Source organism: Anoplophora glabripennis, unplaced genomic scaffold (genome assembly GCF_000390285.2).
Source record: "Anoplophora glabripennis isolate ALB-LARVAE unplaced genomic scaffold, Agla_2.0 scaffold15, whole genome shotgun sequence".
Taxonomy (NCBI): domain Eukaryota; kingdom Metazoa; phylum Arthropoda; class Insecta; order Coleoptera; family Cerambycidae; genus Anoplophora; species Anoplophora glabripennis.
In genome coordinates this window covers 1,853,731-1,879,240 of record NW_019416279.1, presented here as the reverse complement: position 1 = coordinate 1,879,240, position 25,510 = coordinate 1,853,731, and positions in this window count along the sequence as shown.

Genomic DNA, 25,510 nt, shown 5'->3' with positions numbered 1-25,510 from the left:
CCCACGTTCATTGTACACGTACTGCTTGTCTACCTATATTACCTAGTATATTAGCTTGTAAAAGTGCCGGCTTAGGCCTATTTGTGCGTGGTATGGTTTTTATGGGGGTGTTTTGTGTGTATAAGTACGAAATAGGGGTAATGACCCCGTCTTAAGCGACGAAATTTCCATTTTTTTCCCGAGATGCTCAGAATTGCAACTGTTGATACGTCAGGGAGTACTGAATACTTTAATATATCGGAAAATTACAGCAAAGGAGGGATATACTCCTTGACAGTCGACGATTTGGAAAATTAAAATTGTATAATTAAATTAAAATACAAAATACGATTAATAGGAGAGCGGTTCATCCCTAAAAAAAGGCATGAACCGACAAAATATTCAAAACAGAAATCTACAGCATGAAACTTTTTTTTATTTTATAGTGTATTTTTCTGATAATTTACATATTTTTTTATGTTTTTCGGCGAGGTCAGTCAATTGTTACGAACAAAAAGTTGTAAACAAAATTACTCCCCAAATGACAAATGAAAATAGTATTTTATGGTAAACGGTAAAATGGACCAAAATAAACACTTTTTGTTCTTTGAAAAAAATTCGAAAAATGCTTCATTTTCGAGATATTTACAATTTAATGTGAAAAAAGTGACGAAATCGACAAACTTTCGGAATTTTTTTCTCAAAAACTACTGAACAGATTTTAATTCTAAAAAAAGCATAATAATCGGCAGATTTTCTACTTTAAGATATATTTTTTTGGTATGGGTCAATCATTTTATTGAAGGTCTAAAGCGAGTAAAAAAAGTCTTTTAAAGAAAATTATGATAACACTTCAAATTTAAATTTTCTTTTTACAATATCTTGGATTAGATTATATTTACAATAAACATTATTATGATTTTTTTAATCGATATATATTAACAGTACAAATGTTCAAAAAGATCATTTTGTTTGGTTTTGTAGCTGGAGTAAAGTTTTTGCAAGTAATTAGTAAAATTTAAATATTCGATTTTTGGTTTTATAAATGGCTAAAATTGACTTGAAAGTTATACCAAAACTAAACTAAATAAGCTTTTTAAAAAGTAATTTTTGCATTAAAAAAAGCATGAAAATAATTGCAAAAATTATATTTAATTATTATAAATGTAGGAAAAATTATAGTTATTTCCGCATTAGCCGATTGAATCAGTAAATGTTATTGTTATATATCGATTAAAAATATCCTAATAACATTATGATTACTGTAAATATAATCTAGTCCAAATATATTCATTTTCCATTCTGCTTTAGAATACATGCACATATTTATAATTGGCTTAAAAAAATTAAAAAATGATTACATTCTAGGTATGAGATGTCAATAATACAATCTTGAAATAAAAACGAAAAGTACTCAAGTATGGTCAATATATGAATTTGGAAAATTTTTGAAAACAACTTTTAAAAAAATTTTGGTGTTTCGTGTTTCGTAAAACTTTTTTTTGTATTTATTTGTTGAGAGAAAAGATCAATTGCATTCATTCATTTTTCTATGACAATCTTTGAAAATCCTAAAAAATAGCCAAACATTCTAAATTTATGATAAAAATTTCATCTATTCCCGACATTTGGACTGTTCGTTCTGCTGGAAGAAATCTGAAATGAGTGCAATACATATTTGCACTGAACTATGTTTTAATAAAATTGATGATTATTTTTAATAATAGTCGTAAAAGAACTTCAATTTACAAGGTTCTGAATACAAAACACTTTTATTATTAAATAGATCACATTTTTGATAATAATTAAATGCGGAATATTATATATACAGGGTGATTCAGAACTTATCTAAAAAAAAATTTGAATGTACAGGGGACTCTTAAAAATACAATTTTGTAAAAAAGGATCAAAAGGGACATTTCAAAAATGATTTAGAAATATATTTCTGCACGGCACTGAAAACTGGTCCACTATAAAACCTGACATGCGCAAGGTAAAGGATGCACTCGGCGACCGGCACGTCGGTAAAGTGTAATAAAAAATGAACGGATAAGAAATTGAAACAATTTCTTGTTATAACATATATTTTATATCTACAAATTCAAATGCTTTTGCCGCTATTGTTATTATTAATTAATAAAATTAATTTGTGGTCTTATTAATAAGATAATTTGACATACCTGATGTTACAACAACTGTTCTCAATTACCCGTCTTACCCAATTTCTATGAATTCATTAACTCCGAGTTACTATGCATGTAGCCATTTTTGACACTTGAAAAACTAATGTACACTTTATCGCAAAAACGTTAATACTAAAATCGGATTGCAGAGACTGCAGTAGCCCAGCGATGTAAGGGTTGTAGATACTACAATTTCAATGTTTTTTTTCTCGGAAATGATTTTATAAAATTTTTTTTACGATATTGACTATTCCCTAATTTTTTTGCTTTTCAACCGTCCTGTACTGTACAGGGTGTTCCACCGGGAACTTCGTTGATCGATATCTAGGAAAGTATTGCTCCGAAAAATTTGAAAATGTGGCAACATGACAATGTCTCTAGGGTGAGCACAACTAAAATATCTAGAACCATCCAGCACTCTCGGTTATACCTCCAAACCAACTTCGTTATTTTAAATGGAACACCCTATATATTATTGCATTTTCAAATTTTACATGAAATTTGAGGGTCACTTTATATATTCTCTATACCTAGGAGTTATAGATTTTGAGATATTAATTTTTAAAGAAAAAATTTCACAGATGCAAGGGTCCGCATAGATGCTAGTAACTCTTTTCAGGAGCGTGATATCAAGAGGGTTTTTGGTACCTGTAAAGGGCATAAGTAACACTACGTTATGGTGTACCAACAAATTAAAACATTTAATACTAGGTGTTTCATTTTTGCTGTTACATTTTGATAACTTCAAACAGCTATAACTTTGTTAACTTAAATGGAACACCCTGTATTTTTCACTCTGTCGTATACAGATTGGAATTTCCTTTCAAGCCATAGAAGCATTGTTAGGGTTGCCGTTACTACTTTTAGAGATATTTGCAATTTTCTATTTTTTGGACACTTTTTCTCATATCAAACCTATTTCAAATTGTCCATGACCAGAAACACTCCAAAACAATTAAAATAATTTGACATTTGTCAAGTTAGTTGTCAAATTATTGTTATGTCTGTAATAGTTTTTGCTGAAAATTTAAATTAAAATGCCTAGGTATCGTTTAAATTATACTTATGAGAATTATTTTGATTTGTTTATTATTTATGGAAAAATACAGCTGATTATCTACATGTTCTTGAAATTACTTTGTCACGTCTATAAATCTAATTTTTGGTAAAAAAATTCGTCATTGAAAAATCTCGATTCAAAAAAGGCAAAAAATTACGCTTATGAATTTTCACTAAATCTGAGACAACTTTATAAATAAGGGATGCACTAATGATAATTTCGTTTTTTTTTTAACCTCAAAATATCACAAAGAAACCTTCAGTAGTTAAACCGCTGCGATTTTTCTTACATTCTTTAAACTAGAACCTTCAAGCTTTAATTTTCTGTTTTTTTTTATTGATCTACGACCATTTTTCGCCAAGTTTTTTGCCAAGCCTTTTGAAAATTACCTAAAACTTTTTTCAGCCTTCAATTTTTGTGACTAATTTATAAGTGTATGAAAAATATATTTTTTGGTATTTGTTTTGTATACACGGTGAGTCATTAATAATCGTACACAGCTTAATGGCAGATTGTTAACGTCAAAATATAGTGATTGAGCCAAACATGCCTTAATCAATTTATTGCTCCTTTTCGTTCTACAGGGTGTTAAAGTTGAAACAATATTTTCCTTTTTTATCTATATTGTAAGTATATATGGACCGATTGTTTTGAAAATTTGTAGTTTTACGTTTTTTGAGGAGGCAAATACGAATATGCAAACAGTGTTGGGGTCACGTCTAGAGGGCGCTAGTTATACTGTCCTATCAATGTAAAAATCTGACTAACTTTTTGTATTTTACAATTTTGAATTTTTTAACTACAAATTATTGAACTACGTTCAATTCTAAATAAAAAAGGTGTACTAGTTACAAATCGATAAACTAAACCGTTTTCGAGATACAGACGTATTAAATTTTTGAGATTCGGCGGGAATTAAATTAGAAAATTAGCAGGTCTTAAGATACCAAGCCTGAATTAAGAATTAAGACAAACATTATAGCAATTAAAGATTTTATTATGCATATCTTAACAAATTATTAACTACCGGCAACTTCAATGCACTTTTTTAGCCTTTTATTAAGATATTCTCTTCTCTAAAAAATAACGACAAGGAAAAAACTACTTCTTAATCTCAAAAACCTAAAATGTCTGTATCTCGAAAACAGTTGAGTTTATCGATTTGAAACAAGTATACCTTTTTTATTTAGAATTAAACGTAGTTCAACAATTTCTTGTTAAAACATTCAAAATTGTAAAATATAAAAAGTTAGACATATTTTTATATTGACAGGACAGTACAACTAGTGCCCCCTAGATGTGACCCGAACACTATTTGCATATTCGTATTTGCCACCTCAAAAAACGTAATACTACAAATTTTCAAAACAATCGGTCCATACATACTTCAAATATAGATAAAAAAGGAAAATATTTTTTCAACTTTAACACCCTGTAGAACGAAAATGAGCAACAATTGATTAAGGCATGTTTAGCTCAATCGCTATATTTTGACGTTAACAATCTGCCATTAAGCTGTGTACCATTATTAATGACTCACCCTGTATACATGAAAATATGAACCTATGAAAAAATTTCGTTATCAAACGGAGTTGTATGAAGAACGTCACTTCAAAATACATGTTTTGTCTAGAGACGTAACAATACACCTACTCCTGAAGAAACGTCGCTTTCAAGGACAAATCCCGGTCCAAATTCAGCGCGAATGGACTATACCCGATTGATACTGAGACAAAGGTGGGAGAGGACGCGCGTCGCTACGTATTTTTCTCCCCTTTCTCCACATACGCTTCTCCGGCCCGGCTGATTGTCATTAAGAGCGAGGGGAGGGGCGGCCCGTTTAATAAGAAAGTATTGATGTTTTACGTTTTTAATTTATGCATGTATTCTTACGGAGAGAGCGGGGCCGCCGTCGTCCGCCCCTCTTCCCGCCCCCCACGCGCCCCCTCGTCGTCTTATCTGGCGTGATTAAGAATATGCGAGTGTTCCCATCGGCCGCCGATATTTGTGCGCCGTCTTGTAATTAAAATTGATTACCGGGGATGTACTCACATCCTGGGACGTGTGCGGGGTCCGCTGGGGAATTTTTAATCCTTAGAGTCCTCGTCTAACAGAAAAAAAGTTGCCTATGTTCTTTGAGACAAACGCGTTGTTGTTTGAAAAAGTAAATTTGTCATAGAATTTTCTTATAACAGATATTTTGAGTAGTAATTCGTTATATTTCCACATCAATTTTATGAAGCTAAAGTGTGGCTAGGAAGTAAATATAAAAATGAATGCATTACAACAATACAGTACAAATGCAATATAAATAGTTAAATAGTAATTTTGCATAGCCGTAGCTGCAAAGCACTGAAGTGCTTAGGGACCAAAAAACACTTTACTTTTAAAAGAGCTAAAGTGTATTTTAGGAACTAAGCTTTATAGTTTCATTCCTAGGCACTAACTTTAACGGTAGCAGGTATTATATGATAAAGGACAGTACCAGAACTAAAGTGCTAATCACTCTTTAGGGACTAAACCATTACAGTTTACTCTCTGATCACTATTCTTACAATAGAAACGTTAAAGGACTAAAGTGTATCTTTTACTTTCCAAGGCAAAGTCTGGTAGTATTGTTTTAATTCCACCTAGTTATTTTATAAGGCTATAGGTGTAGAGAACTAAAGTGTCTAAAAATTAAAAGACACTTAAAGGAGCTAATGTGTCATATACTTAAACTTTATAGTTTACTCTCTAAGCACTAATCTTGCTAGTTGCTAAAGTGCATATTATATTCTTTAAAGTAAATTTTGTTTTTATTTAACATTGAGTTTTTCTAGTACATATATTTTGAGTAAATCTCCACATTTTACAAATAAATAATACTGTTCTAATTTAAATTTTTAAGAGCTAAAGTGCCGTTAAAAATTAATAAGTTTGTTAAATAGTACTTTTGCATAGCGTGCTGCAAAGAACTAAAGTGTCTAGACATTAAAAGGTATGCACTTTAATAAATGAGGTAAGGTACATATGATAAAGGACTAAAGTGCTTCTTTTAGTTTACTCCTAAAACAATTATAGTACATTTAAATTTTTAGGTATTAAATTGTAGTTTAATTTCTAGACACTATTCTTACCTATCTATCTATATTGTATGTTAAATTACTAAAGTGTATCTTGCTTTCTGCGGCAAAATCTGTTTTTATTCATCATACAGTTGTCCCAGGATAGATGCTTTGGATTCGTGAGCTAAAGTGTCTTGCAGAATTCAATGCAAAAATTCTGGGCAAATACAATCTAAATTGTAGAATTACCTGTTAATTTTACTATAAGGCCGTAGCTGCAAGGAACTAAAGTGTCTAAAATCAAAGAACTTGTTTAAAAGAGCTAAAGTACCTTAGTCTTGAGGGACTAAGCATTATAGTTTATTATTCCCTAATGACTATTCTGAATAGTAAGAATATTAAAGGACTAAAGTGGGCACTGTTTGTTCTTATTGTATAAGGTGAGGTTTTTAAGTCACCCCCCCCCCACCAAATAGTATTTTAGCTCCAATTTTCAACAGCTAAAGTACCGTTAATTATTATTAAACTGTTATATCTAGTACTTTTATAAAGCTGGAGTTGCAAGGCTACTTTAATTCTAAAAGAAAGTGCCTTTTGGTCTCTGAAGACTAAACATTATACTTTGCTTCTTTGGCCCTCTTCTTAGAGGAGAAATATAAGCCAAGGGTTCATCTACTGTCTAGGGCCAAGTTTGTTACCCGATATCGAGAAAGTTGTGCCTACGTATCGGCTGTTGATATCTACATGCAATGCAATCTAAAATGTACTAGTAATTTTACGTAGCAGAGAACTAAAATGTCTCAAGATTAAAAGACACTTTAGTTCTAAAGGAGCTAAAGTGCCTTTTTGATGAGACACTATTCACAGTAAAAACACACAGTCAAAATATTATATGCTTAAAAAGTACGTCTTTTACTTTCTACGTTACAGTTTGTACTACGTTTTGTAACTAAAATTGATTGCGAAGAAAACGTTGCATATATTCCGAAAATGATTCATCACGCAACATTTCTTTGTTAGAAGACGTTCTACGGCATATTTTGAGTAAGTGTATATATACAGTGTTCAACGCTAAGCATTAAGTGCAGAAACTTATATTTAAAAATGCAGTATAAACTGTTAATAAATAATTTCCGAATTTGACATTATATAATTTTTCTTTTATTTATATTGGACCATATGTGCTAATAATATGATACATAGTCCTAAAAGAACTGAAGCTCATTTAAGTCTCTACAGACTCCAACAGTTAGTTTAGTCCCTAGGCAAACTTCATGTAAATGTAGGTCGAATTATGCTTCATTTCCGAGATACAGAGTGTTTAAATTTTAATTTTTTATTTATTTTTATTAATTATTTCAAAGAATTTTAAAGATATTGACATGAAATTTGAAAAACGCTTTGGAGGGATAAATGTGCATTTTTTGAATTGATCCGAATATTTCTACTTGCACCAGTGGCGTTCGTGCGAGAATACCACAAACTTTTTTAATAAAAAAATGATACGCCACTGACTTTTTCCAGTTTTGATATTTTTTTAGAAATCCGTCATCAATTTTTTAAATGAAATCGGTCACTGCAATTTTTTTCGCAGCGTTTTTGAGGAAAAAAAATAAAACATATTTTATTGCATGTTGTGTATTTTTAATTTCTATTGATACAATTATCTACTAGGTTGCTGTCAATATTTCTAAATAAAATACAACCATCAAATTTCGAGTCAATATATGTAAAACTCTGAAATAATTCATAAAAATAAATAAAAAATTAAAATTTAAACACTGTCTCGGAAACGAAGCATATTTTTACCTACGCTTATATGAACTTTTTTTCACAAAATAACTTCGGCAACCACCTCATAAAATATTTCGCACTTATTTACAAACACACTCTATATCAAGAGATTAAAATTCATATTTTATTATTTATGTACTATTTGTTGCACTTTGTGGGCTAAACAAGGTAATTGACTAGTATCTTTATTATGGTCAGTCTGAAAAAGTATAAATATTTTTCTAACTGCACAAAGCATTTTTTTTACTTACGATCAATTTGTGAAACATTAATTTCGTATTTTACATTTTTAATATGTTTAATAATGCTCAAAGATATTTAGAATATTGCCAAGGCATTATCATTCAGATACTGGTTAAAATGACGCACATTAATAAATTCTATTCATTTAGCAATCATTTCTGAATTTTTTAGTACCCACTCGTACTCATACATTTACGTATTTAGATTTATAAGGCAGTGTTCTACAATAATATGTATTTTGCATGGGAAATATATAGCTACATTATTCGAAATGGCTGCTAATTCTGAACCAACAAATAATATAATCAAATTACTGTTGTTGGTAGTTCTAGCTTATTAATAACTAATATAATGGAAATAATTATATTTCCTATATTCGACCTCATTTCACAATCAGTAGCATTAAATTCTCATTTTTCGTAATTTATCGTATAATGGACTTTTTTCTACCAATTTATCACTTTTTTTGACCTTAGATTCTATTTTTCCATTTTTATATGCATTTTTAGTTGAGGACACCGTATGCATATCTGATTTTAGCTGTAGGACCATAAACAGTAGGCAGCGCCTGAAACAAACGAACGGAGCATTCACTCAACCCCACATACACGCAATCATAGTCGACACAGCACATACTAATCGTCCGCGAGCTTGCCGCAGCATCCCTTTCTTTGCGCGCCCCATCCAATCAAACCACCCCCCGAGAAACTCATTAATCTGCATGCCGAAACGCCACTGATCGCCGCTGGATCCGCGGCGGGGGCGTTGGTGGGGGGGAGAGAGAGGAAGACCGATGTGCGCTAAGAATAAGAATACGTGCATTAAAAACGAACATCAATACTTCCCTTATTAAAACTCCCTCATAATGACAATCAAGACGGCTCTGGAAGCAGCGAGCGTGTGTGTGGAGAGAGGTGAATTGGTGGGGGCAGCCGCAGGGTCGGATCCGCCCGATGGCCGTAGGGAAATTTAGACAGTAGAAATCAGTAGGAGTTAATTTTAATATTGCTAAGCACATGTTAATTTTTTTGTTAATTTAAATAAATACTTCTATTTTTAAGCGCATTTCGAGAAGTACTAACGTAAAAATAATACAAAAATGCTGTTGTTAGAAAGCAACACAAATATTTTGTTAAAAATTATGTTTATTAACGTTCACATCTGAAAGATATATTCATTATGCTAGTATTTGGTTCATTATATTTATTTATTTATTTATCATATGTTTTTGTGACTCACAAAAAAATACTTACTACTTATATCATAAGTTAAAAAATATGTGAAACAGGTATGCAGTGGATTATTTGTTATATTTTAACGGAAGGGTTATCTCAGTTATAACTTATTTAAGAGATTTTTAAAAAAAACTAATAATTGAACATCGCGTCGAAGAAATATGATTTTTTAAATGAAACACCTTGTATATTTTTACATATTCTATTAGAAAGAAGTGTTTATAATAATTACAGTTAGGTATATTATATTTGAAGGGTCTATCTTAACAGTTACGTCAGTCATACTAGCTTCGCACTCCAAATTCCATTTTTTGCATATCAAATTTCAGTTTGCAAATCAACTCAACCTTTTGCCTTGTTTTTAAGTGAAATTCAACTTTTTGAAAGTCAAATTCACTCTGTTGGGAATAAAACAGAGGTTTAACGTTCTTGAAAAATGTGTATCTACTAGAAACCAATAATCGTTTACTATTTGTTTCAATGACTGGTCCAAAATTCATCTACCTTACGAAAAATAGGACAGTAAACCGTTATTTATAGTCTTTCCTATTTGAAAAACTTGTTCCCATATTTATTTAGCCATACCCATATACAGATCTTGTCGCCCCGTTGAAGAATCCGCGTGCGGGCAAACGGCGCGCAAACAGAGCCGCACTGGGCGACCGGACATAAATTTCAGTTGTTGACAAATTGCCTAGCAGTGCAGTGCAGCAATGTGGAATTTGTATGATTCAGGAATTTTAATTTATTTTAGGCACCTTCTATTAATATTCATGTTACAATTGCAAATGGGAGAAATAAGAGGAATATTTTGTTTACTAATATTATTACAACATGGCATTTTGGAGACCTTTTGAAACGAAACAAAACGAAATACCGCCAGACAAGATTGAATTAGTAGAACCGGAAAATCAAATAATGAAATTATAACTAGAATTCACATATTACCTAAAGTTTTAGTGTCCACAATGTTTCGTGTTCATAAACAAGGCGTTATAGATCATTATGAAAAGAGGAAGCAAAAACAAAAATTCAAAGATATCGATGACATGACGTGAGCTGTATTTCAGCGAACAATTTATAAAATTGAGGACATAAATAATTAAAAAATGTTTTTGGCCAAATGAACATATAATAGACATTTTCTACACATTATATACAAAGTATTATAATTTTTTACGTTTAGCAAACTTTTTTAAGGACGCCTATGAAACTCATTAAATTTTATTGCTAGGCGTTTTTATACATGTTCAAATTACTTCGGGTAGACTAGAATACCAAGCTATTCTTTAGTTTGCCTATAATATATTTTCCGTACCTGATTTTTTCTCCAATTGTGACATAACAGTATGATATTTTTGATTGTTATACAAAACACTTTTTTTACCGTATCTTTCGTATTATTGCAGATACTTAAACCTTATGTTATGGTCAATTTATGTTAAAAAGTACGTTGCATGTTAAAAAAAATAATATGAAATGATTTTTAAAATATTCTGCTTTACATCCAAAATTTACTAAAAATTGAAGATTTTTCATTAGATATGCTAACAGAATCCAATCCAATGGTTGTTACGAATAAAATAAGAGGTACTTCAAGAGAAACTTCTGCATATTTGAAATTGCCATCAAAAGATTAGTTTTAATTTTGCTTCATTGGAGAAACATTGAAGGCTCTATTGAGAATAAAATTCAAATTTCAGAAATAATAGCCTCAACAGTGGTTAATGTTTATGATTCTCTTGTTTATTCATCATCGATACTTAAAAACCCATTGAAGAATAATACTTGTACCACAATTGGAACTACAGAACAAAATGTGGTTTTAGAGATTGCTTCGCTTCCACGTTTGGAATAATTTTGGTTCACTATAATAATGAAAACCTTAGTTTGGAATTTGCAAACATAAAAGTTGTATTTGTTCAATTGTAGTAATTAAATTTTCAAGAATAAGTCGTCGTATTATATTCAGCAATTTATTAAATTAAGTTAGTAAGTGACAGGTATGAAAGGTGTTCTAGAAATAGAAAAAACTATACAATAGAAAAAACTATTTGTTCCAGTTAAATAAAGTATCGTTTAGAGAAATGTCAATATTTTGTGACGGGAAAGGTATGGAAAAATGTGTAGAACACGAATACGGGATTAAAGAAACTTTAAAACGCATATTTATGGTGAAAAAAATTTTTCAAATAATTATTTCAACCCTTTTTTGGACCGCTCCTGGCCGCCGACCCACAAAGAATGAATCTTGACTTACCGGTCATTAAACTAGCTTTTAATGCCTTTTTAATCCGTAGGGAGCTACATCGAAAAAGACAGTTTTTTAGCTAGACATATGAGCGAATAAGATATTTTTTTGCACTTTAAATATTAACAAGTATTATTTACTTGTTAATAAAAACAAATGTATAAGGTTAATAATTGTTTTCGAATGTTAGGTTATAAATCTGTTCAATAGTAAAACTGGCGATTCACAAAAAATAAGCAATTTTTCACATCTTGATGAATGGTACTTTTCCACCAACATCCCCAACGTCTTGAAACGGGGCCAGAAACCGCCCTCGACGCGGCCCTGTACGGGCGCGAGAGTGGGGAGTAAGGAGAGATCCTTCGTTTATGCACGGTCGTCCGCGATAACGATTTTTTTGTTAATTATCAAGTCGCGTATGAGACAGTGCCGCGGAGGGGAGAAGCTCGGGGGGGTGAGGGGGTAGGGAGCGGGGGGCCTCCTCGATTCCCGTACGCCGGGGAATTCGTTAAAAAACATGTCGTAATTCTTGAGTGTAGCGCCGAGGACGGAGAGGCATAAATGAATGTTTAGAAAACACCGGAGGCTTTGTTTTTTATATGGGGAGATTTGGGGAATCAGCCGCTGCCCCGCGGGACCGCCAAATCGTATTGAATAGCTGCGGATCGCGAGACGTGCAGTTTAGAGCGGATAAAGTGGGTGATGCTGTTAGGAATCACGTGACTAACATGAGAGTTGACACTTTCAGACGTTAGGATGTAATGTTATCAAATGCTAAACAGTAGGGTCGTTTCCTGCACACATTCCGTCGTTCTTCGATTGTTTTGCGTAAATATACGAACGAAACTGTGAATTTACACTTACCGGTTATGGCTCAACCAATCAAATTGCTCATAATAGGGTGCTATCGAGGATCACGTGTAGAGAATTCTGCTAGTAGTCCAGCAGACCACATGTTTATATCCATTTAACGTGTAGTAATGCGAATAACTATACATATAGTCCAACCAAATTACACTTGGAGAAAAGAAAAATTGTTATCTGCACTTTCATAAGTGGAAATGGTAAAAGGGCTTATAATAAACGTAGAAAAATAAATGCGTGAGCAGGGGAGGCGGAGGGTTGATTTGGGGGGGTTGAAAAATTGTGAAAAATTGTATAATTGGGATTTCTGGCGAAAGTTGACGTCAAACAAAAAAGTATCCACTACAAAAGTTGTAGATCATGAAAAAATATACAACTTTTATAGAGGTCACTTTTTAGGATAACCTCAAAATTTCCGAGAAAAATGCGGAAACATGTTTTTTCTGTTTTTTCGTGTTTTATTTCTCATTTCCGCAAAAATAACTTAATTTTGACGAAACTTGGTGAAAGTACTTTCAGAGACTTTCTAAGACTTTCTGTCTTAAATAACCACAATTTTATTTAGATAAAAAAATTCTGCTTAGGAAAATCATCGAATTCTGCCAGTGATATTTTTTTCGTTTTGACATAAATACTTGCTCAAAAATGTAAAAAATAAAAAATGATTTGCAAAAATGAATTTTTCAGTAATTGTTGATAATTTGTTTAAATTAAAAAATTCAAAAACTAATTACACCATTCAATTCTACGGAAAAAATACAAAAAAATATGTCTCATTGTTTGACACAAAACTTTATTTTTGTACAGTATTGCTATAAACATCTAAATTGAATTACAAATGCACAAATGATAAATTATCTCTGGATTAAAAAAAAATAACCTGATGATGGCCCTTCGAAGATGAAACGTCGGATTGCAGAAATGGTGACGCCATTGTATAGAGCGAAAAAAGTGGAATCATAAATATGCAATTTATTTTAAAATTCGTTTTCAAATAAAACCAGAAAAAAAAATAAAGAATTTTGCAAAATTTCGGGTTTTCCAAAATATCTCCGGAACTACCCGGAATTTTAAACCTTTCTAAACGGCATATTGTTAGGTATAAAAAACACAACTTTCTTCTAATCTGAGCCACCCCGTAACTCTTACCGTTTCCTAAATCCTAATGTTATCCCATCCTTATCTTGGACACACTGTATATCTATGAATTCATCAATTAAAAAAAATACACTAATCGAGCCTACGGAAAAAAAAATTATTATTTATTTTATTTATTCACTATTCGACTTCTGTATACTGTACAAAAATAAAGTTTAGGGTCAAACAATGAAACAGTATTTTGTATTTTTTCCTTACAATTGAATGGTGTAATCAGTTTTTGATTATTATTTTAAATTTAAACAAATTATTAACAATTACTGAAAAATTCATTGTTGCAAGCCATTTTTTATTAGTTTTTTTGCATTTTTGAGCATGTTTTTGAACTGTGATTACAGATTTTTTCATTTCATCAAAAAGTATATGTCAAAACGAAAAAAATGAGAACTCTATACGATGATTTTCCTAAGTAGAATTTTTCTTTGACAAAAAAGTATTTCAGACCGGAAAAAATGAATATCTCGGAAACTTCTTGATTTTTTTATCTAAAAAAATTTGCGGTTATTTAAGACATAGAAAGGTATACTTTCACCAAGTTTCATCAAAATTAAATTATTTTTGCAGAAATGAGAAATAAAAAACGAAAAATAAGAAACAAACCTGTTTTTCGCATTTTTCTCGGAAATTTTGAGGTTATCTTAAAAAGTGACCTCTACAAAAGTTGTAGATTTTTGCATGTTCTACAACTTTTGTAGTGAATACTTTTTTCTTTGACGTCAACTTTCGCCAGAAATTCCAATTTTTCACAACTATTCAATCCCCCAAATTATCCCTCCACCACCCCCGCTCACGCATTTACTTTTTTTTTCGTTTATTATAAGCCCCTCCACTTATAAAAGTCCAGGTAACGTTTTTCTTTTTTTTTCCTCTAAGTGAGTTATTTTGATCGATCGGTCTAATAATGTAATTTCTGAGCAAAAATATTTAATAAAATTAACAATTAAGTTGCCATTATAAAATGCCAACGTGATAGCCGCCTACTAGATAAATTACATTTCGATAAAATGCCTACTCTATGCCAATCATTTGATTTTGAATCAATTTTTTGGTCAGAAATAGTTAATTTTACGAAAAAGTTACAAGAGACTATTTTTGTTTAGAATCAATCAGGCTATCTGAAATGAATGAATGAAAAAGTTACGTATGAAACAAGTCTTAGGGGTGGTTTTTCTCCCCTTACAACCGTAACTAATTTCATATTACTCTGTCTAACTTTTATATTTAATATTTCCTTGTAAAATATAAAATAACATTGTTTAATGGGAATAAATTTATAACTAATCACATTCCACTATCATCCAATTTTTCATAAAAAAAAACATTTACGCCTGATTATTTTTTCTAATCAAAGAATATGTATCCTTTTAATATTCCTTATTGCAGAAAGTGTGTCGTAAGCGGAAAAATCGCCCTGTACGGTTACACGAGTAGGTAGAAAATTAAAATTACTGTCATTAAAGCACCTACTCATACCTCTCTACCTTTTCACGTTAGCGAAATATGTAAACATGAAAAACATTATCTGTCCCGAGACCCAATCAATTACTGTTAGACCTTTTGTAAAGGGCATTACAAGGCCTACCAATAAAACCGAAGCCGACGGGTTTTCCCAGTATTTCGAAGGTATAATTTGCCATTTATTATATGCTAGTCAGGTAAGCCTCGAGTACGTTTAAAGTGACATATGGACACGACAGGACTTGTAGTAGGTACCTGCAAAATGGCTTATCCTGAACTAGCATTAAAAAAGGTGATTGCAGCAAAGCGAATTCTGGAAGAGTCACTTCAGAATCGACAAAAATATAAGACGGACAATAACTAAAGTTTGATATTTTCAATTCTTATTTTTACTAGTTTCATATATCTAGATCAATTATAGCAAATATATACAGGGTTCTTCACGGTAAGTGGCCTATTAGACGTTTCAGAGGAACCAAAGATAATATGACTCTGAAATTTTGTTTACGGGGGTTATCAGATATGTTCTCTTCAATGAAAATAATGCCACCAACGTAGCACTTCGGGTTATAATAATAATAATTATAATAATTATCATAACAATAATACTTTATTTGTCCAACAGTATAACCATTTACAGGAGAATCTAGTACAAGTATTAAATTGTAGAAGGAAAAAACAATACATAATAAAATAAAACTGAAGGGTGCACCAAGAACACAGCATTACTCAAAAAAAAAAACAAAAGAACAAAAACTAATTCATGCAAATATTCTTTATACTGGAAGTAGCTGTCAATTTTGTTATTTTAAATGGAACACCCTATATATCATTGCATTATCGACAAGATAAATTAAAAATAAATCAAAATTGTTAAAGCTTCCCTGTACAGGGTAATTCACTATATTTTGACCCCCCCCTTTAACTTTTTTGTTTTAAGAGTTATACAAAAATGTGAAATATAAAAGTTGCACGAGTTTTTATGAATCTTTAGATAATGATAGTAGAAAAATAAATGAAGTCCAAACAAAATGGCCGCGGATATTAACTTTGTTAAGTTAAATGTATATTTTTGCATATTTGGATAGAAGCATAGCCATACAGGGTTTGTTGGGTCCATCTCTAACAATAAGCAAGATACTTCTAAAAAACGAAAAGAAGGTTTATTACATATTAAGAAAATAAGACATCTTGTAATTGTTAAACCTTTTTCAGGCATTTCTGCCTTTTTTCAATTACGTAAGGATTTACAGATTTAGTTATAATATATTTTGACAGATCGGACATTAATATGGTCCAAACGGATCCAATATGGAACGTTCTATCCAAATATGTAAAAATATACAGGGTGTTCCATTTAACTTAACAAAGTTAACATCCGCGGCCTTTTTGTTTGGACTTCATTTGTTTTTCTACTATCATTTTCGAAAAATGCATAAAAATACGTGCAACTTTTATATTTAACATTTTTTTTATAACTCTTAAAACAAAAAAGTTAAAGGGGGGTCAAAATATAGTGAATCACCCTGTACATACCTAAATCTTCGAGATAATCGACATTTTATAAAAATTTTGACAGATGCAAGCGTTTCGAAAATTACTTATATATTTTTTCGTTCTGGGAGCTTTCAGTTGCTTTTCGGTATACACAAAGAACATAAGATGCACTACCTTGTGCTATCAAAATTACCTGAAGAAAATTATACTAAGTGTCCCATTTTTCACGTTACATTTTGAAAACTTAAAAACTTTTTAAATTCAAATGGAACACTGTGTATGATTCTGCATCATATTATAGAAAATCAAAGCAAATACAGGAGTACAACTTGTTAATTGTCCGATGCAGGTGTCTCTCTTATTTTAAGAGCTACAGAAATGTGTGTTAAATGTTAAAAATGTGCTGAAAATTCCGAATAGTTCGGAAGATATTCGAAGAAAACCGATTTTATGCAATTTTTTTAGTCGTATTTCACTTGTTTTTCAAAATTTTTGTACAAAAATGTGTAGTCTGATGATATCATGACGATCCAAGGCCTGCTATGATTTTCTTTATAGCCCCGAAATTCAATATAAACACTTAGCAATTTTTTTATTTAAAATCTGATAAGGCGGTGTGAACCATGACCCCTCAAAACCCCTAGCTGTGAAATTTGATTCAAAACTATACAGAGTGTTTTCTTCTACACGACCACAAAGTTTTAAATGTTTGCAAATCCGTAAAAACTATTAAATTTTGATGATATAAAAAATAACATAGCAGTAATCGTCATCTTAAGAGCCGTATAATTTTTTTCTCAAATTTCACAGGGGTTCTGATTAACATGACCTTATCGTATTTGAAATAAAAAAAATCGCTAAGCTAAAATAAAAAAATCGCTTAAATAAAAAAAATCACTAAAATCACAAAATAAAAAAATCGCTATTAAAAAAATCGCCAAAAATAAAAAAATCGCTACTTATATTGAAAATCTGGTGTACAAAAAAAATTATAGCATAGTGGAAAGATCAGAAGAAGCAGAAGAAGCGGTTTTCGATGGCATTTAATATAAAAACAATGTGTTGAGTTATCTTGAAGAATAATGTTTTTACGGATTTCTACATAAATAAAAGTAGACACACCGTATATACATTTTTTTGTGTCTAAAAACTATTGCAAACATGCAAAAAAATTATACTTTTATTTGCACAATCCTTGACTTTTGCGTAACGCTTGTGAAAAGAAACTTTACAATTTCCGTTTTGTTTCCGAATATATCGGAGGGCATAAAGAAATATTAAACTCTCAATCTGCGTTTCTCGGTATTGAATTTCATTTGGCAGCGACGGGAGATAAGCACAAAAAAGCGGGTGCATTCTGTTTGATTTTTATTTTTTAGTAATATGCGGCGTCCGGAGTTTATTTTATTCGTAGCGTGAATGTTCTGAGCACCTCTTGAACGGAACTTGTGTACCTAGCAAAGAATATCATTTTATTTGAAGCTCCCTGGTGCAGGATTGGACTCACGAAATGCATACAGATCGTTGTCGGATAGAAATGCAACTTTGTCGAATGTTATGAATAATAAAAAAAAGTCAACATGCGTAAACATAACTGAGAAGTAGATGTTAAATTTGTCTTAAAATACGATGCCATGCGTAATACTATAGCAACAATTAAATATAGGTTTGCAAGTTTCTCTGATTGAAACAAGCATCGACGAAGTGTCATAGAATATCCTCGAGGAATGTTAGAAAGTAGGTTTTGGCGTTTGTGTTTGAAGTCATCTATTTTGTTGTACAGAAAAATCCCAAATATTATGTAGAATAAGAATCCGAATTGGCCGAATTCAGGGGAACAACAAACATACAAAAAGAACAAAAAATTACCCTTTTCGACACATTCCCTGTAACATTGAAAGTAAGCCCCAAAATCAAAAAAGGTTATTCTTTATTTTTTGATTATTTGACAATTTTCTATAATCTCACAACAACTACGAATCAAAAAAGTTGAATTAACAATGGGCAAAAATAGAAAATCATATGCACTTTTGAAGCAATTTTTAAAATAAGTAAATATTGGTTATAGAAGTGTAAAAATAGGTATTTTTAGTATTGCTCATTGTTTATTACAACAAGTGTCTCTATAAAATTGTTTGCCCTTTTTAAACCTTAATATAAACCCACGATACGAGATAAACTTTTTGGAATTTTCTTAATTAACAATCCTGTCAATCGAAAACAACGCGATCGATCGTAGCAAAATTTTTAGGGTAGAATTGACATATGTTTTACTATTTATTCACAAAATTTCATCAATATTTATATATATTTACTTATTTTAAAAATTGCTCCAAATATACATGATTTTCTACTATTTTTCGTCCATTTTTAATGCAAAATTCAACTTTTTTGATTCACAGTTGCTGCAATTTTATAGAAAATCGTCAAATAAATAAAAATAAAGAAAGACTTTTTTATTTAGGGCTTACTTTCAATGTTACAGGGAAAAATATGTCGAAAAACGAGTAATTTTCGTTCTTTTTGTATGTTTGTTGTTCCCCTGAATTTAGCAATGGTTTTTTGGAATAGGCAAACTCGGATTCTTATTCTACGTAATATTTAAGATTTTTCTGTACAACAAGATAGGTGACTTCAAATACAAACGCCTCGAATGCTGTACTGCCTGGACTATGTAGTAATTAATTTTTTCAAGCTTTGACAAATCACGAAAATATTATCTATTATAAATAAACTGTACCAATTAAGTTTACACGAATATCAGATACAAAAATTGAATGCCTCTATGTTCTTTAACATTTGTTTCAAGTATTCACAAGACCTAACATCCGTTATTTTGCGAGTTGGAAGCATTGTGTAACAATTTAAAAAACTCTTGTCTGTGATTAGTTCTACTATTAATGTCAGAATTATGCAAGTATCTTTACTTCAAGTTTTGTTTGCATTGTATGCTAGTCCGTCTTTGCTCTCATATTTCAGTGATTATGTTGGTAAACTGAATCTGTGTAATTACGTATTTAGCAATGAGTGTACAATATCCACAGGAATTTAGACAAGATTTTATTAAACTCTCAGTCTGCAAATCCGCATTATTTTCACTCGACTCGAAAACAAGATTATGGCCGGTTTTCATCACTAACAATGTTGTACTTGATTTTTTTTCGTCAAAAAGCTCGTATGATTTTAAAGTGTATTTATGAAATACTTTGGGGCGGAAATATATAATATTTGAGCTATCAAGTCGATATAAAACGAAATATTTGAATGTTCGAAATAATGAGACTTATTGTCGACGTCATGGATAATAGTTCATAAATTAGGCACAAATTTTATATATTTTTTTTCGTTTTGACGCTCGTGTAGAACATGGTCTTTACCAGAAAATATGTAACTGTAAACCGAAGCTGTCTCTTTAGGGTCATTTCCGGCAAAATCTAAAGAAATTTACTGCAAGGAATGAATAATCGTCATTTTAAGCTTGCAAGACAGAAAATACAGTTCCAACAAGCTCGAAAAATGTTTTCTTGACGTATTCTTTGCAAACGCTTGTTGTGATATCATTGCTAATACGTTAACAAATTGCTATCTGTGGTACCTACAAATTTGTCAGGTTCCTGTAACAAGAAAACACCAAAACATACCAGCCATTAATTTCTAGAGATTAGCAGCTACTTTTTTAGCAGGTTGTGACGCAAATCTTGAGGCGTCTTGGAGGTTGAAAAAGTTGAAGCAGATGAAAGAAATGAGGAAGAATCTGTTCAAGAAAAAATCAAGATCGAGAAGAAAATTTTGAACGACGACAACACTGACACTGCCTCTGTTACTGCTTGTTTTAGAGTTACTGGCATTTTCGTAAAATTTTCCATTGATAAAGTAAATTGTAATTGTAAAACACAACAAAAGAATGTCTTTCTGTCTAAAGAACGTAAATGTCATTTGTAAACATTTGTAATATTCTGATTTAGTTTTCAGCAAAATGATGCTCCATTTCTAAAAAATTATTAACGTATAAATTTTCTTTTGCTGATGAGGGACAACTACAGCAAAACGTACCGCCGCGCGCTTCGTCTCGCCCGATCTGCTCCGTTTCAATTTCTCGAGTCACCTTCTAATTATTTTTGGGTGACTGGTTAATTTTCGCGTGTTCCCCGTTTGACATTCGCGGAAAACAAACACCCTCCCTACCCCTGCGCCGTCCGGGCAGCCCGTAACTCACGGAAGGGCCCCAATAAATAAACGTCATCGATCGGCGCGGGGACATTCCGAACGAGAAATAAATTAAAATTAATACAACTAAACCAAACTGATATACGGTGGATTAGGGTAATAAAATTGGAGGAGCCACAAATTATGCATATTTAGTATCGCGTGCGCCCCCTCCGAATTAAATTAAAGTGTATCTGGCGAACATCAGGGATAATATACTTGCGTACGTTTTGCATGCGTACGCCGCCGGGGGCCCGGGGGCCATGTGTGTCTGAGGAGAGGTCGGCGGGAGACAAATTAAGGGGTTTTTCGTTCGTCATTGGTCCCGACTACCTTGAGCTTGCAGAAAAAACGTATCTTGAACAAAAATTGCGTAAAAAGTAAAGGAAGTAACTCTAAGTTAACTTTTCAAACAGTCCGCTAAATTAAAAAATGTCTAATCTGTCCTGGACACCCTGTACGGGAACTTTGTACAAATTCCTATTCCATTCTGTATCTAATTAGACACCTGTGGCGGTTTGTGGATCTTCAAACAAGGTGGTGTGGCGTTCACTGTAGCAGCTTGCCACAGCTGTATGAGATTATTAAACATAATAAAAAACAACACATTGTTTACAAATTCGATCGTCTACTCCAAGAAAACGAGCACGTTACTTCGGGACTACCACCCTACTATCCTGATTTAAATCCGATTGAAATGATATGGGTTCAAGTTAGAAGCAACGTAGCAAAGTAGTATTTTCATCGTTACTGTCGAAATGACTTATACAGAATGTCCTCAAAATAAGCGCGAAAAATTTTAACCGCATATTTAAATCAAAAACAGAAGCAACAGTATTCTTTTTAGAAATTTTATACATTTGTGCAGTATTTTGTCTAAAATAAACACCCAAGGTCACCCATGGACTAAAGGAATATCTAATAGCCATTTCCACCAACTTTGGATTACGTAAAGTATAGGTAAGATTTGCTTAATTAGGGAACAAATGAGATCCTGAAATGATTTCCAACAATTGAAATTCGTAAGAAAGAAATGGAATTTCGAAATTTGGACACCCTAAAGTTAAGCAGTCGAGAAGAATATAAATTCGTTGGAAATGGAAAGGGTTACAATGTAAAAAAATTTAACTCGAATTTCACTCAATTTTACTCAATAATGTATCAATTTCTGTCCACACTGAGTGAAATTTTCACTCTATTAGCATGAGTACAACTGAGTGAAACTATTACATCAAAAATGAGTGAGTTTTAATCAAATTCGAGTTACTACTAACTATCAATCACTCATAAATGATTAATTAGGATATACATTGTTGAAATTAATTCACTTTGCGGGGCCTCCTCCTGTCCTGGCTGAGACCCACCAGCTGAGACCTGCCGCCGCCGGCTAAGGCCTGTTCTTCTGGCGATCACGATTTTCTAGAGCATGGGCCCTTATCAACTGTGGTCGAGATTATAGATGCAATATGTAAGTGGTGCCATCTTCACGGCGCCATTCAAATTACTCGAAATTAATATGCATTTAACTCACACAGTAATGAAGACATTTACTCTGATTTTGGTACAAGTGCACCAAATACGAGTTTACGTGATGAATTTATTTAAGAAGTACCTATATTTAAGTTTTAGTTTAAATATAATCACAAATGAGTAAAATGATCAAAATGCCCAATATTGAGTGAAAATGTACTCAATAATTTCACTCAATATATTCACACCGATTTTTTTACAGTGTAACAATCAAAGAAACATCGACTTGGTGACGCGACGGCACGCCATTACTGCGGTACTTTCAATAATAAAACGGATAAAATCACCCGTGAAACACCCCTCATGAAAAACTGCAACAATTTCTTACGCGATTACGTCCCCTTACGCCGCAACCTGTTCATATATCACCGGGCGACTCCCGAACCCACCTAGAAGGCATGTGAGGCCGCGCTGGATACGTCGCTATAAATCCCGGGGGACAATTAGACAACAAACGGCCCACTTAACATTAGCGGGAATAAAGTAGCAGGATGCAGGAAGCGGTAGCGCGACGTGTCGCCTTCGCGAGCACACACGCTGCGTGAGTGCGTGAGATCGCTGCCGGTTCCAGTAATTTACGATTGGACACCTTGCCACCGGTTCCGCAAGGCATACGGCGGACCGGGATGCGCGTTTTCGTTACTGGAGTTGGTTAATAAAGGTTTATGCACAAGGTCAAAGTATATATCACAGAAATTGATGAGCAGATATTCTGTGTCACTCAGACGTGTTTCAAGATGTTCAGATCTATTCTTACAAGTAAATCTAAGTTTTGTACAAACAATTAAGCATAATTTCAATTGTAAAAACCAGTGAAACAGCGCCACAAAACTGGACCAGACCACCAATGTATTCATTAGGAAAAAGTTCGTGGCGTTTTCTTTTTTAGTAAAATTCAACTGGTTTTCTCATAGTGTGAAAATGAATTTATTTGAACCAAATATACTCCAGTATTATGGGCATAGTTTCGCCATTTTTCGGGTAGAACCAAGATGCCATCGGTAAGGTTTCTCGTTGAAAAACTGAATCAAATAGTTTTCATAGGCTCCTTTTGAAGGCAGCTTAATTCCATTGAGAGAGTTCAGTAGAGATAGGAACAAGTGATAGTTAGCGGGAGGTATTTCTGGAGTATACGGTGGATGCATCAAATCTTCCCAATCAAGATCTGGTAATTTTAGACGGTCATCAAAAAAACGTGTGCTGGAACTTTGTTGTGATGAATGGCAACATCTTTCCTACTACTCAATTCGGACCGTTTTCTTTCAATTATCTGGCGTAATCTTTCCAGTTATCCACAGCGGAGTAAAGAATCAATCGCTTGACCAACTGGAAGTAGCTCATGGTGGACGATTCCCTTCCAGTCCCACCACATAAACAGCATCACCTTTTTCGACGTCCATCGTGAACACTTGTGACGGCTTACCATCCCTTCTCTACGATCTTTGACGCTTAAGATTGTCGTATGTGACCCATTTTTCATTACCGGTTATGACACGTTTCAGAAATGACTCCATTTCACTCGATCTAACATGTTTTTTGCGTTCAACTCATGAGGGATCCATACATTATGGTCAGCTTTGTGTAAATGGTTCAAAACAGTTTTGTGGTTAATTCCCAACTCCATACCAATATTGACACTGCTCATATGCTTATCTTGTTGGACTTATTCAATAATTTTATCAGCTATTTCTTTGACTAAACAACATGTGACTCATCTGTCACATCAAAATTACCAGAACGAAAGCGAGAGAACTTTTAATTTCCACGCAGCAGATTTTGATAAAGTACCTTCACCATACGCAGCACAATTTTTTTCACAATCCTGCGCAGTATTCTTTTCTTTGTCGTAATAATATTGCAAAATATAGCGCAATTCTTCATTTTCAAACCCAACCACTGCACCAATTCCTTCTCAAAATAACGCCATCTATCGAGAAAAACGCCACGAACTGTTTCCCAGACCTAATAGTTTCACCTGAACGCTGAAGCCGAGTCTAAAGCCAGAATTTCTGGATCAGTTCGTGTTTTGAATGTGACTCCCCTAGAAACCGGTCCTTGAAAGACCATAATGTAATAACTTTGTAGCTCTGTCGGATCATAACCCAATAACTCGTGTTGTGACTTGCTCATTTATGGGCGGAGCTAACTCAGAGGCAAACTTATTGTTGTCGGTCTATATTGGCATATTGAAAAATCATTAAATGTTACAAACTTTCAAAGAAATTAATTATCCTCATTTTATTTCTAACAGCTGTAATCTATATCACTTTGGATAAAGGCTAACACGACTCAATTAAGTCATTTATGGGTTTTAGTTAGATCTGCTGGGTATTTTGATAAGAATAGGGCTAAATGTTTTTACGGACGCTCAACGAATAAAATATAATTTACAAAAATAAATATAGCAATGCATTTTTCGAATGTTTAATCGCTTGGAATGGGCTTTTAACAAATGTTTAAATTGTCCGATTCACAAAAAATATTGGGAATTTTGGAGAAATGAGTTCATTCCCATTATTATTGCTTTTGAGGCAATGAAATATGACACTTTTATAGGTTAGAAATGCTGGTGTCAAGCAGAATTTTACAAAAGAGTCATTTAGAAATAAAAAAACGAAATAAATATAGAGCCACTCTCAGAATTTGTGTTTTGTTTTGGAGAATAGATTTACAAAATACTATTTTTTTTGGACACTTGTTTGGGATCACCCGTTTTTTGAAGATCTGATTTGTTTTGATTAAGATTATCCCCAAAATCAAAATATGTTTTTTAAAAAATAATTGATTATCAATCTACAATTCCAATTTTTGAGTATTTTTTGCCGAAAAACTTCTGTTTGTCCAGAAATCATATGAAAAATAGAACGAATCATGTTTATACGTAACCTCCTATATTGGTAATGAAATTACGCCTTCGGATTCGCTTATGGGCGCTGTTCAGACCTATTTGATAAACCATTGAGCGGTCTATACGTCACTCATGATACAGGGAAGCACTTGAGTCG